We start from the raw sequence: 12,907 nt of genomic DNA, 5'->3' as shown, positions 1-12,907 counted from the left end.
CCCCCCCCCCCCCGTGTCCCCCTTCCCACCCCTCTGTCTTTGTCTTTTTTTTTTTAAAGGGCCATTTCTGCCACATTCTCCAAACCTAGTGAGGAGTAATGCAAATAAATCTTAAAAAAATATATATATTACGTGGCAAATAGTTCTAAGAATATGTCTTCTTATATTTCTAAAAATGAAGTGGTTCGGGCGATAAATTTTGACTCGATTGCAGCGTGGCTCCGTCAGAAGGGGCGTGTCATGTGACCATGATGACAGGCATTCATTCACGATTTGATGACTTCTCCACCTAGAATTTGGCAGTCTGACAGCCCAGCACCTGCTCAAACCTAGCAGTGAGCAAAGAGCCCCTCAGCAGCAAATGAAAGGATGTGGGTATAAGGAGCCGTTTTATCATTCAACATATTTTTTTTCGGTCTCATTGTCCAAGTATGTAAAATTTAGCCTAAAACCTTCAGGTCGGCCATAAAAAAAGACCTGAGGACCTCATCATTCTGTGCACCGCTCGTGGAGTTGCCTGGAGAAACCATTTATTTTCTGCAACTTTGCAGAGGCATAAAAACGAATAGGTTGCAAAGAACATTAACAATTCACTGTTACAGTGTCTCTAAAATTTTCAATGTACCTCCCCACTGTGGGGGAATCTACGATACAGAAATGCAATGAAATGCAATGAAAGCATCAGTGTATAAGGATGTATTTACCAAGATGTGTTTATTTCAGTATTGTTTGTAGCGGGGGGGGGGCGCCATAAGCCCTTGAATGTCTATTAGTAGAGTTACAGATGAATAAATTCTGGCACATTCTTACTGTAAGCTATTATGTGTATGCTTAAAAGAGTGATTTAGATTTGTGTGTATTGACCTGGAAGGATGTCCATGTGTACTGTTTTGTTTTCGAACATAACCTCCAGATTTTTTCATCTTCATAATATAACAAAATCTGAAGCTTAGAACCGGATCGCTTGGCCCTTTCTCTTATCTCCTCCAAGTTCAAGATGCTTGCCTGTCTTCACAGCGGGCGTTCTCTTAGAGCTGCAGTTGGGGCTCAAGACATTCAAGCCTCAGCAGTGTCTTCTTTGTAGTGTCAGCCTTTTTCCGGGAAATCGGCTTAGTCTGCTCACCATAGCCTCTCTGCTTCCTATCCTAACACCGCTTTCCCTGGGCATACAGAGAATCTTTGCCTTTCTTGTACGGGGTCACTTTGTGGGGTTGGGGCTTGGCACACCTCTTGCAGAGTCCGGCGGGTCTCAGGAACATTCGCCATGTTCGCCAGAGCGCTATTGGCTCAGAAAGAAAGAGCTACATGGGTTCTTTCAAAAGCCGCTGCCAAGAGAGTGTCAGAGTATAAACCCACCTTTCTACAAATATCTATGTGTCGTATATTTATATCTGCTGGGTAAGTACTGAAAAGTACGTGAAAGAATAAAAGCCAGATTGTCACTTTTGCTGGGGGGTTAGGGTTTGGGAGATTCTTTAATGTGTTAGAACAAGCATATATTGGGGCGCCTGGGTGGCTCAGTCGGTTAAGCGGCCGACTTCGGCTCAGGTCATGATCTCGCGGTCCGTGAGTTCGAGCCCCGCGTCGGGCTCTGTGCTGACAGCTCGGAGCCTGGAGCCTGCTTCAGATTCTGTGTCTGTCTCTCTCTCTCTCTCTCTCTCTCTCTCTCTCTCTCTCTGCCCCTCCCCCGTTCATGCTCTGTCTCTCTCTGTCTCAAAAATGAACGTTAAAAAAAATTGTAGAAGAAAAAGAACAAGCATATATTAGTTTTGCCATTAAGAGACGATACAAAGAGAGAAATTTCAGAAACTTGGTGAGGATTCAATGCAACAATGCTTGTAAAATGCTTATTATAATCCCTGATGTCTAGTAAGCATCTGAGAAATGCTGGATATTATTGTTTGCTTTTTTTCTCCAGTTAGATATAGCAGACAGTAGCCTGGCTCTTGCCTTCCTCCACACTATCCCTTATTGCATCTATGTGCTGGATGGCTGGTAGTCTCTGAGTGCAGCATGCACGCTGTCACCCTTAGGCTTTTGCATGTACAAGTCCCAGTCTTAGAAGCTCGAATTCCCATTCCTGCACCGGTTAGCCGCTTTGCAGCTCTCAGGGTCTCAATTAAAAAAAAAAATTTTTTTTTAATGTTTCTTTACTTTTGAGAGAGAGAAAGAGAGAGACAGAGAGCAACAGAGACAGAGTACAAGCGGGGGAGGGCAGAGAGAGGGAGACACAGAATCTGAGGCAGGCTCCAGGCTCCGAGCTGTCCAGGCGAGGCTCGAACTCAATGACCATGAGATCATGACCTGTGCTGAAGTCAGACACTTAACCGACAGAGCCTCTGAGGTGCCCCTCTTAGGTCTCAATTTAAGTGCCTTCGTGACCTGCAAGTGAAGGCGAGACACCTGTCCTTTCTGGGCTGTCTGCCCCGTGCTATAATACCCGGCACCCTCATTGGAATAGTCTGTCTGTGGGACTGTGTCTATCCATCTTTGCATTTTCAAGGCCGTGAAATGGGTCCTCAGTAAACACAGAGTAGCCGAGTGAAGAGGGCTAACTGGTTGTATGACCAAACCGGAAGAGAAAGGCAGATTGAGTTTCCCAAGAAAAGCTTGGGACGCTGGACAGATAGCGTCACTGGGTCTATGTTCTGGGTGCCTGCTTGTGTTCTGTAAGCCTAGTATTTTCATTTCTCAGGTTTTTTGCAAATTGGAAAAGGACTAAGGTGCTGCTACTTTTTAAATGATTAATTTGTTCAGATTATCATATAATGTCCCTCCAATTTAGACGTTATTAACTTCCCAGAGCAGTTAATAACTACTCTTTATTAACTCCCTGTATATGCACAAAAACCTCAGATTAACCAGTGTCAGATAAAAGCAATGGAGAAAATACATTGCAGAAGAGAAATTCTGAGAAGCACTTTGCAGATCGTGGGAGAAGTGCTTTGCAGATCGTGGTTGCGGCTACAATATAAACAAGTTGTACAGCCCTTACTGGCAGAGGAACCATTTATTGGCTCTGTTTAAAATACAATTATCAAAAAAGGCAAAATTAGGACTCTCACAGAGATATAAAATAAATACACATTAAAGATTTTCCTTAACTCGTGGATCAATGAGGGACCACAGATGTTATAACTGATTTAAAAGAGAGTCCAGAGGGGCGCCTGGGTGGCGCAGTCGGTTAAGCGTCCGACTTCAGCCAGGTCACGATCTCGCGGTCCGGGAGTTCGAGCCCCGCGTCGGGCTCTGGGCTGATGGCTCAGAGCCTGGAGCCTGTTTCCGATTCTGTGTCTCCCTCTCTCTCTGCCCCTCCCCCGTTCATGCTCTGTCTCTCTCTGTCCCAAAAATAAATAAACGTTGAAAAAAAAAATTTTTAAAAATAAAAAAATAAAAAAATAAAAAATAAAAGAGAGTCCAGAGAAGAGATACTGTAGGAATGGCCAACACTGAAATGAATAAGAAAATGAAAGCTAAAATGAAGCCATAGTTATGGTGATAAATGTCGACTCGGTTGCAGAATGGCTGAGTCAGAAGGGGCATGTCCCGTGCGATGGCTGGTTTCAGCAACATGGCCTCTCCATGTGAGATTATACTTGAACGTACCAGAAGCTCTTTGGAAAATTGATTTTACTCCCTGGGTCGTGTTGTAAAATTTGGGGGCAGGGGGAAGAATGGCTCACAAGGGCCAAAATAGCTACGGGAAAACCCTTATTTCCTCATAAACCAAGAGATAAAATGGGGAGGGGGTGGGGGAAGAGCCCTCCCTATTCAACTGAAGGAAATACAAAAACGTGAGACGTGGAGGTAGATTCAAGAGGTGAGAGATTCCAGACATCGGCGACAGCGAAGTAGGTGCCCGGTGGGACTGGGGCAGGAGTAGAGGAGAGTCATTCAGCATCAAGCCACGTATGGGGTAGTGGAGCAAATGGCATCGAGCTGGTGAGCAGCATGATGGAGGAATGATCACATCCGTGGAAGGAAGGCGGAGAGCACTGACGAGTCGCAGAAATTGTAGGAGATGATCTCCATTTGGGGACAAATTTGAGCTCTTGCCATTTTGGGTTGGCAAGGTATTGATCAGGTGGATTGAGAAACGAGCTGTTATAATAATACTGAAAAGAGTGTAGCGTTGCCAGATCTGGAGAGAGGGGGAAGGCAAAAAAAAAAAAAAAAAAAAAACAGGGACCAGGATCATTAGTTCAATTTTATGTTCAGACGAACAACATTGTTTTTTGTACAAGTAGGTCCCATGCGGTGTTTGGAGCATGCTCCTACTAGGACATTTTTTTCTGTTTATCCGAAATTCACATTTAACTGAACATTCGGTATTTTATCTGGCAATCCTAACTGGTAGGACACTTTTGGAGACTAGCTGTACAAATTGTTAGGTCTTTCGCCACGTCGACTGCCTGATCCATATTCCACGTGTGGCATGCGGCCTGCCGACTGAGTTATCTTATCTACCCTTATCCAAGGTCATGCTCCCTCTCCTTACAACCACCTGATTAGCATGGGCCGTGGATTTGGCCTCTGAAGTATTCTCAAATCCACACCATTGTCTTCATCTCTACTGTCTGAGCTCCAGGTCAGTCTCTCATCCTCCCTGGCCTAGAGGTTTGCCGACTTCCTACATTACTCCTCCAGTTTTCACCTTCTCCAGTTCCTCCTACATGTTGTCAACAAGTTGGCTTTCTGGATCACATTTCCCCCTGCTTACTTCCAGTAGGAGATGATTCAAACCCCTGAGCATGGCCCTCCACAATCTGATCTTGTTCTACTTCTCTGGTCATGACTGCCACACTCTCACTGCCCCACCTTCCTCCTGTCCTAGACCCAACAGTTGTTCACACCCCCGAGTCTTACAGATGCTGTCCGCGGTGCCTTCTTCTCCTCCGTCATACTACCAGCTCCTGCTTCAAAAGCCTATTTCAATATTACCTTCCCTCTAAAACCTCCCTGCGATGCCAAGCTTTCCTCTCCCAATCCATTCAACCTTCTGTTCCCTGTGCCTCCATTATACCATTATATTGTGAAAGCACGCGTCAGCTTCTATTGTCGGTGATCGTACATTTCTGTCTTGCTCACTAGACTGTGAGCTTCTCAAGGACAAGGATCATGTGTTAATATACAGAACCTAGCATAGTGCGTGATGCAGAGTAGCAGGATAAGAAGTGGGGATCTGCAACTCTTATATCTATCTCCATTGGTGAAGGAGATTGTTGTGGATCGCTTGAAGATGATGCTGCAGCAACTGGAGGTACCAGGAAGCTAGCTGGTTAGAGATGGAATACATACAGGTGCCTATTTTTCTGGTTCACTGGATTGCACACAAGTGATCGTGCTCCCACACATTTTAGCATGGGCGTATGCATGTTTATCGAGCATTAAGCATATAGGTGCAGATGTCTAGTACAGAACGAAGACAGCGGGGAATGACTACTCCTGCCACTGGAAGTTACTCGAGGAGCCTTCATCACAGACTCGAGGATACTTCAAGTCTAGGAAGTTCGGAGTCAGGGAAAGAGCCTGACTCGCTGTCTTTTTATATCCCTTCCGAATGTGTAAAGCACCGGTGAAACTTATCATTGTGACAAGATACACCTGATCACCTTCAGCATCGCCTACGTTTCAACTCTTCCCAAGTACTTCTGAATACACCCAACTTGTACACTTGTGAACAGTTTCCCTTGTAGAGTTCATCATCTGGCCACGTCCTACGTATGAACCCTCGGCTCAGCCCCCCGCGATATCGGAGAAGTCAAGAAAAGAGAAACCCCTTGCAAGCATTGCAGTCTTAGGGGCTTTTGCTTATTTTATTTCTTCCACAGGGACTGTAACTCCTGAATTTCTCATAGTAGAATTAAAAATTGTGTGTCATGAGGTTACAGGTGAAAGGAAGAGAGATTATGCAGCTTTTTGAAATGTAGTCCCAGGATCCCCCGCACGAGAACCCTTTGGTACGCTTGTGCAAAAAGCAGATTTCCGAGCCCGATCTTCAATTTACCCAAACAGAGTTTTGTTGGAGTGGATCCAGAAAACTGTATTTTAAGTCAGCTCTGTAGCGTATTATTTACTACACAGACTGAGAGCTGCTGGACCAGATGCACACAGCAGAGAAGACTCCACTCACAGGCAGCGGGGCGCTCCCCTGTAGAGGAGACGGGTGACCAAAGACCCCTTTCAAAGCGCTGAGCTCTTTCAGACCATCACGACTGCCACATTCTGGGTCATTGCTGTCACGGCTCTGGAGCTGTCCAAACTATCACCTCGGCGCTGCTCAGAGCTGCCGCTGGCCGGCCACCGGGTGAATCGTTTGAGCTGGTGAGCTCAGCCAGGTAACTCGGTGTGCCGAGGTAAGGCGAGAGATTTCCAGGAGGACAAGACTCTCGAGTAATACCTGGGCCACTGGCCAAGGAAGCAAAGGGTGTATTTCTGAATAGGCGATAAAGCGCACGATGACGTTCCGGGAGGCTTTTGGACACTTTGCTGGAGACCAACCAAATAAAACTCAAATTTTATACCTGAGTACAGTAGTATCCCTTTAGCCATGGTTTTGCTTTCCATGATAGCAGTTACCACAGCCCGCAGTGGGTCTAGAAGCAGATGATCCTCATTCTGATGTGTGGTCAGGAGGTCGATGGTAGCCTAACGCGACGTCACAATGCCTGCACCATCCGCCTCACTTCACCTCATCACTTGGGCATTTTATCAGCTCAATCGTCACAAGAAGTACGGTACGACAAATTATTTTGAGACAGAGAGAGAACACATTCACATGGCTTTTATTATAATGTATTTTTTACGATTGTTCTATTAGTGATTTCTCACCCTGCTTAATTTGCAAATTGCACTTTATTCTAATTATGTGTGTATCAGAAGACCATCGAATAGATGGGATTTGGTACCATCCATGGTTTCAGGCATCCATTGGGGGTTTTGGAACATATTCCCCTGCAGATAAGGGGAGGCCTCTGTATTCAGTTTTAAAGTCCTCTTCTCGTTGCTACAACATAAAGAAACACTTACCACCCACCCTTGTATTTCAAATTTAGAAATTTGGTACATGATGTAAAGAAATGTGATGTGTGGCACTAAATCAGTGCCTTCTCTTTTGAGCTTTAGGCTAAAAGTTGTATCTATAGCTTTTGTCGTTGTTTATGTGAATCGAAAATAGAAAAAAAGGACGACAAGATCATGCTTCTTCGGTCTCTTCCTGCTTTTCCTAAACCTCCCTGCCTCTCCTCGTTCCCCGCTGGCTCCAGCTGCCGGCATGAGCAAGGAACCCTGGTCCCTCCACTCTGTTGTGAGCCATTCTCTTTCTTCCCACTTCATTCCCGAGGGATAACTTTCATTTACCCTAAAATATTTCTCAGCCACAGCGCTGGAGCTCTCAGCGTTTTACATACTTCTAATCCTAACAGGCTAAAACTTTCCCTTTCCTTTGTGAGTAAACAAACAGCTGAACCCCTGATAGTGGCAAAGTATCCCAGGTCTGGGAGAGGCTTAGCTGTCGTAGGATTTGGGTAGGGCTGCGTAACTATAGCAGCGGCTCCTATGGGTGTGATGCTATTTCTTTTAATACTTTCAACATGGGTGCTGTTATGACCATTTTGACAATATATTCAGGCTTAGAAAGGTTAACTGACCTACCTGAGGCTACCTACATACCTAGAGAGTGGTGAACTCAGGGTTTGATTTCCAGGTCTGTATGGTTCCAGCATCTATGTTCTCTGTATCGGCCAGGACATTTGGTAGGAATGACTGGCCAGCAGTGTCTGTAAATTTGTACATAGTAAATTTGTCATAGCTAATCTTCTTTGGTCTTTAGTGGCCTGGGTACAACTGAATCAGGGCAGACTTTAGGTTTAGGTTTAGTGTGTATGGAAGAAACAGAAGCATCCAGGGTGCAAGGGGAACAGTGAGAAATCCAGACAGGGTCTAAGACAAAGGAAGTAGCAGAGGAACTAACAGGCAAGTGCTGTATACGAGCAGAATCAAAGATTTATGGTGTGGCCATGAATAATTTCAGCTGGTTTAGTATAAATCTACCTTAGAGTCATTTGCTAATATCTGTGAAAACTAAAAAACTGATTTTTTTTTGGCATTGATTTTCAATCTTACCTCCAAGGAACTAATATATATAATTCAGTGGTTTTTCAAAGAACGACAACAAAACTCAGTAGAATTTTTGTCTTTATTCTAATTCTGGCCAGCTCGATGACCTCGGACAAGTCTGCACCTCAGTCCCTTACTCTGAAAGATGCTGGAGATGTTGATGACGCACGGTCTTCCAAACTTTATAGGGCTATTAAGACCTAGGAAACCAGAGCTCCTATATAAATATCTAGTGATATTATTTCGTAGTCATTTGCAGTAGTATTCTCAATCTTTGAATATTTTATTTCTTCTGGAAAAGTTATGTTTAATAAATGCTTTCTGGTAGTCAAGAATTTCATACCATGTGCCCAGCTTTCCCAATGGGTTAGGAGATTCCCATTTCTCTTATTTTTCTGTTAGCTATCTTGACTTCAAATCCTATTTGGTAAGAGCACGGGGGTCCCCAAGACCCACCTCTAGTAACTCAGTAGGAACGCTCACACACACTCACAGGACTCCACATGGGATTATAGCAGAAAGCACAAAGCAAAATCAACACAGGGAAGAGGTGCATGGGGTAAAGTCTAGAGGACATCAGGAACAAGCTTCCAACAATCCTCTCTCCCTGTGGAACCACACAGGCTGTGCGTAATCCCTCCAAAATCAAATGGTAACACCACGTGCGAAGTGTTATCTATCAGGAAAGCTTCCGTAGAGACTCACTGCCCAAGGTTCTCACCAAGGGCTGGTCACCTAGGCTCCCTCTGCCTAGCGTGTATCAAGAGCCCAGAGCCGCTATGTCAATTCGTTTCTGCTCGGTAAGCTTCAATTTTTTTTTTCCTAGTTACCTGTTTAAACAACGTGGATCTAAAAATAACTCGGGAAAATTTGGAAGCGTTATTTTCATGTTGATGACAGCATTTCTGAGCTGAGCGTTCTCTTTGAAGCGCTCTGAACTCAGTTAATTTACTCTGCTCCTATAAGAGCTCACAAGTTGTATGATGAAGTGAACTGAAAATAACAAAAATGAAACAAACATCTAAAATGAAGAATCTAGTTAACGTTTAGAGATAATATAGCAAAACATTATTTTGCCAACATTAATATAGCAAAAATATTTTTGTAAGCTTTTTTATATGGAAAGTTTCATTAAAATAGTTAAATCTAGGTCTATCCCTAAAGCCCAACATTTTTGCGTCCAAGAAGGTAATGAAAATAATGCTGACAGCTAATTATTCATTAGATAACGTGTTAAGCAGCTCTGATAAGAGATGCAATAAGAAGGTAGCTTGCTGGGGCGCCTGGGTGGCGCAGTCGGTTAAGCGTCCGACTTCAGCCAGGTCACGATCTCGCGGTCCGTGAGTTCGAGCCCCGCATCAGGCTCTGAGCTGATGGCTCGGAGCCTGGAGCCTGTTTCCGATTCTGTGTCTCCCTCTCTCTCTGCCCCTCCCCCGTTCATGCTCTGTCTCTCTCTGTCCCAAAAATAAATAAAAAGTTGAAAAAAAAATTAAAAAAAAAAAAAAAAAAAAAAAAAAAAAGAAGGTAGCTTGCAAAACAAAGATGTTGATTGTCTCTCACGTAACAGTTCCAAGCAGATGGATAAGGCTGCTTTGTCAAATCCCATCAGAGACTCAGGATGGCAGCCCTCCATTTGCATCAGGTGGTTCGCCATACACTTTTCCAAGTTCTGGCTCTCAGAGCCTGAAGGAAGGGGTTATGTGTTCAAGTCCAGAGCCTGAAGTTCCCTCTTAAGCAATGAAAATTGCTCCCATAAGTTCTGCTTGTGGCGTATTGGTGAGAGCTTGGTCACATGACCACATCTAGCCGCAAGTAGGCTGAGAAATGTCATTTAGCTACAAGCCTACGAGGAAGGGAAGCATAACTTCTGATGGACTGCCAGCCATATCCCCCATGGCTGGAAGAGCTTTCCATTACAGGTGTAACCTAGGATAGTTGGCACTTTATTTAGAGAATCGTAACTTTCCAAGTCACTGCAGAGCAAATCAAGACATTTTCTAGAATGATATTCAAGCTACCCCTTTAAAGCGGACTATAATAGGAATGCCTGGCTGGCTCAGTCCATAGAGCACGCGACTTTTGATCTCAGGGCTGTGAGTTCAAGCCCACATTGAGGGTAGAGCTCACTTTAAAAAAAAAGAAAAAAGAGTGCTATAATAGTCTGCACCATGAGAAATTTTAATATGGAAAACTCACGCTGGCACTTTACCTAAATGCTTTCAGTGTATTTTATTATTCTTGATAGTTTAACCCCAATTCAAGTTGATACATTACTTCTCTTGAGTTGGCTCTTTTGAGCAAGATGTAATATTTCCTGCCCCAAACCATTCCTTAGGCAAAGAGCTTTAGTCCTGTTGAATACCTTTTAACCTCTATATTATAATTATGATCTCAAGGTTCAATTGTACTTCCTTAATGTAAATCTAGGGAAATTGAAAAATGGCCCACCTCATTTCCAGCTTTACATTTATGCCACATGTGTTATCTTACTTATGGATATAACATAGTATCCAACTCCTTGAGGGTATTACATTTATAATTGACTTGCTTATATTTTCATTCTTGACACACAAATAGTAGTATTTGATTTGTTAAGTTTAAAATCGCATTATAAAACTGTTCACAAGATTCTTTTGTTGTTTTATTATATTATCTCCTGTGATATCTGCAGCTTTATTTTAAAGTTGGTGTGAGTGAAAAGGGGTAGATGCCAGATACCGATGACCAGTAATAAGGGTTCATACGCTTCGTTGGTTGGGAATACATAAAAACCGGGTCACTGAGGGGCACCTGAGTGGCTCAGTCAGTTAAGCGCCTGACTCTTGATTTCAGCTCAGGTCCCGATCTCGCGGTTCATGAGTTCAAGCCTTGCATCTGTGCGCCATGATAAAAAAAATTCATTTTGAGTTATCTCTTGGTGGCGGAGGCAGCTTTGTACTGAGTTCTCCTCATTCTCTCCCACAGTCCCTGGTACAATCAGGAGCAACCATTTTCTAGACGCCAGATTCGACTTAGGCACGGAGCATGGGGTCAGAGGACAGGATGCAATTAACCAATTCATATGGATCGAACCTATGACCTAGGATTTACATGGGATACCGACCCAATGCTTTGACTTTACAGGGTGCTTTAAATATATATAGTTCTCTTCCCCCAAACTATTGCTAATCTATTATGTATTATCTTTTGTGGGTTCACAAAAGTCTAGAAAGATATGAAGAGACAAGCATGACTACATATGTTTTTCTTTATTTTTTCATTTTCTCCTTCCTCCCTTCCTCCATTGCCCCCTTCCACCCCCGCCTTCCTTTCTTCTTTATTATTCACAGAAAGAGAAACTAAAGAGACAGAGATGTTTAAGTAAAATGTTTAGAATTCAAATCTAATAGCTGCCAACCCAGCGTAATTGCTGCCATATAAGGATATAGATGGAGACTGGGGAAAGCGTGTGTGTGTGTGTGTGTGTGTGTGTGTGTGTGTGTGTGTGTTGGGTGAAGGGAGTAAAGCAGTTCACAAGTGTTTCCACTTCAAACTTTTCCCTGATTATCCAAAGCTTAGTATCTTAGAAGGCACCCTAGGAGCCATTGGGGTCAACTTCCCATCACCACATGGCATGACTCCTTGATGTGGCTTCCTCTTGATCATTTCACAGATGAGATGCTCATATCTCACAAGGCAGCACATCCTAGTTTAGACCGTTTGTGCTATCAGAACATATATAGGGTTGAAATCTGTCTTCCTATGATTTCCATCTCATATGGGAATACATAAACAAGTGTAATCTCTGCTTTGACAATCTCTAGTCTAGACATGAGATAACACCTATTATGACTTCACCCAATTTTCTCCCCTCCAACAATTTCTCCCTTCTATTTCCTGCAGCTTTGCCTATGTTTATACCGTATTTTACCTCTTATTATGTCCCTCTTAATGTGTACGGACTACTGAGAGCCAGACTCCAGCCCAGAGAACAGCGGGAAGTTACTTTCCCAGAGTCAAAAGCCATGTGTAAGTGGAGATTCAAAGCATCTCCAGGGGCAGATGCTGGTATCGTTATCCTGGCTCTGCCCTGAGATAAGTTACCTACCCTTTGTCTACCTCTGTTTTTCCATCTATAAACTGATGACGCTTAGGAATAAATGGATATAATACTTTTGAGTTTGGAACGGTGCCTGACACATAAGTCTCTGCGCGAGCTGTCATTACATTCGTATTTTTGGCAGGTCATACGACCTTGTTAGTGCATTCGGAACTTTCAGTTAACTAAAGACCGTGGCCATTTATGTACAAACCACTAAAAATCAATGTCTCTTCTCTCTTCTATTATGTGTGTGTGCGTACAGTCTGTATGTGTGTGTGTTTGGACCTAAATGAAGGACTCTATCTCTGTTAAAATTAACCTGATTTACTTTGGTATCTTTTCCAGATTATTAAGTGTTTTCCATCTTGATAGTGTCATCGCATAACAAGTCTTCCTTCCCATCTTTTTGTTGCTGTTGTTGTTCTCTGGGGGTTTGATAGGCATGGCTGCTGTGATTTCAACCTTCTTATTGAAAAAAAGAAGCCAAGTAAGACGAGAACAATTGCATCATCATCCAGCCTACACTTATTTATCTAGTCCATGATAGAATAAGCTGTTTGATTTCATGTTTGTCTGAAAACAAGGTGTCCACCTCGTAAGGCTCCTGTGTTGACTTACCACTGGGTATTCTTATATTAACACAAGGAAAGGAGATTGGCTTGGCATGACTTATTTATAAAGCACATTTTTGGTTTGCTCCTTCCTCAA

General features: G+C 43.4%; 1 pseudogene; it reads right to left on the bottom strand.

Moving 5' to 3' along the window:
- Positions 1-949: 949 nt before the first annotated feature.
- LOC121030266 (60S ribosomal protein L36a-like) lies at positions 950-1,266 on the bottom strand (annotated as a pseudogene).
- Between the last annotated feature and the right edge of the window lie 11,641 nt (positions 1,267-12,907).

Source organism: Herpailurus yagouaroundi, unplaced genomic scaffold (assembly GCF_014898765.1).
Source record: "Herpailurus yagouaroundi ecotype Mexico unplaced genomic scaffold, PumYag 140, whole genome shotgun sequence".
Classification (NCBI taxonomy): domain Eukaryota; kingdom Metazoa; phylum Chordata; class Mammalia; order Carnivora; family Felidae; genus Herpailurus; species Herpailurus yagouaroundi.
Note: the sequence above shows the minus strand (reverse complement) of the source record. Positions and strands in the feature narration are given on the sequence as shown.